Consider the following 2465-nt stretch of genomic DNA (forward strand, 5'->3'; position numbering starts at 1 on the left):
TGATAGTTTTGTGTGTATCTTTCAGAATGGTTTGGAATTAAATTGTTCTATTTTAACTATTGCAAAAATAGTTGTATTCCAATTATAAATACCGGATGAATGTGATAAGGAAACTTGTTACCTAATATTGTAGCTACTATGGGCCATTATGGAAAACACAAATTTGTAATTGTACTGAAAGGAAACCGACAAATTTTAATCGTCGATGTAGAAAGACTACTTGACTCTTCGTAGGATACGTAAAGAAAAAATAGAACCCTGTCCGTCGACTAGTTGATCAAATATATATCGATTTCAATGATTATTATTTCGAGTTTAAAGCTGAGAAGATTCGGTACTTTCGATTGATTATTTAAATCAATGCAATGGGCACTGAAATATGTGCCCTATGGACTCATGAGTGAATTAGTCTAGGCAAAATAAATTCAATTAAAATGCTCTGTGTTTTATGTTAAAAGTTAATATGAGTGTAGAAGTTAAGTTAAATTTCACAGTTAAAGTTAACGGACGGCGCACTAAGTTAGTACCTAAGTTTAGATTTTTGTGCATGGTATTTTGGGCACCTGGCAAGTACGAGCTGGCTCTCCTTGTTTTCCAGCAGAATGTTCTGCAAAGTTTTTTTGGCCCTGTTTGCGATGTCGGTGTTTAGCATATTCTCTTCATTGAGATCCTTAACAACGCCAACATGGTCCAATTCATAAAAGGCTTGGTGGGTACAAGTGGTTGGGACATGTGTACCGAATGGCAGAAGAAATTAAATCACAACCAGATGGCAAGAAAAGACCCGGTAGACCGAGGCTGTGTTGGCAGGATGGAGTTGTCAGGGACTAGGTCCCGGGTTTTCCACTTTGGACGCAAGGAGCACGAGATTGCGACGGCGAAAGATAATTGCTGAGACTAAGATCCGTAAGGGAGTGTACAGCCATTGATTTTTTTCAAACGGCCTGTCCGGTGTAATATGAAATTAAGAGCCGGCCTTTTAAGAATGGTAAGCTCTTTTCTTGTAGGACCCTAAGTCGGATTGGTTCGGAAATACATCAGTAAGCAGCTAGTTCCATATAATATGGCAAAAACTGTCTTAAAAAACGGAGGTTGTGGAACGAACGTCGAGGTTGTACGGGTGAAATATCAAATTCTGCCATTTTGCCTTGACATCCCATGATGAAACTCAGCTACAGGAGTTAATCCGAGCAACTCCTCTGAGCACTCTCCGTTTAAACGCGGTAGTAGAGGTAATAAGGCCCTCTACCAAGGGATCAAGATTCTCGGAATGTGACTTGTGGTCATTCGAACCACTTACGTAGAATACTGTCAAGTGGAAAGACTTGGCACTGGGGAGTTTCCGCACAGAGGTAACGATAAGAACAGTACTCCGTGGGATCGAATTTGCGTATTTTAGAGTTATATGTGGTGGCCCAGATTGAAGTACGGTTCCGCCTTGCTGATCAAGATTTGCCTTGCCTTAAGAAGGTAATTTTGCCTTAGCTTCCAAATGTCTGCATTATGATGATGATGTTTTTATAAAATAAACGAAACTGATTTCCATGATTTTTGTAGGTTCATTAGAAATTCCACCTGTTTAGTATATATCAGATTGTCCTTAGTTATGGATTTGGTTTATCGGCGATTTAAAATTTATTTTAAATTTTTCTACTTCATATAGATATTATACAGAGTCGTTATAAAAATTAGTGAAGATTTAATTAATTGGATCCAATCAGATGTTAAAAGATCACGATTTGTTTAATTAATTTGTGTTGTTTTTTTAATGTCTAATTTCATATTGAATTAACGAATCAGAGTACGCTGTTGCCTTATTGTCAGTCAATAAATCAACATTGGTTTAATATGCAGTCGTTCGGAACTCTCACCAGGCGGCACCCGACTTCACATACCAATTAATCAAATTCTTCCGATTTTGTAATATAAAAATGTTGGTGCGTAAGTCAACAGTGTTGCTAAGTTTATATAACTTTACGCGCGCACCGCTAGAATCTGAAGTAGAGTGTGGTTTACATATATTATCTGAAGCAGTTATTAAAATTATCTTTCAAAGTTGCAATTTAAGTATTTTATTTATTCTTATTTAAGTAGTTATCTTACAGATAGACATGTGCATATTATAAAAGAAAGTACTGAGACAATATACAAAGCCAAAACAGATTACATTGATAAACAAAATATACGAAACAGTAAACGTACATTTAAAAAGATTAACAACAAAAAAACTAAGTATAATTTACTAGCAGCGTTGAATGCATGATGCGAGTCGATTTTCGGTGAAATAACAATTGTAGTTCTAAAGGCAGTTAACCTCCAACTAAAATCCGAAACATATTTCCATGGATTAAGACAATATAAAATGATAATTTCATTTCACCTGATTTTAACTGTCTAAATTTATTTTTCATTTGATTGTTACGTTATGTTTGAACGCTTTAATCTATTTTTACATGCTTTATTAT

Source organism: Pieris brassicae, chromosome 1, assembly GCF_905147105.1.
Source record: "Pieris brassicae chromosome 1, ilPieBrab1.1, whole genome shotgun sequence".
Lineage (NCBI taxonomy): Eukaryota > Metazoa > Arthropoda > Insecta > Lepidoptera > Pieridae > Pieris > Pieris brassicae.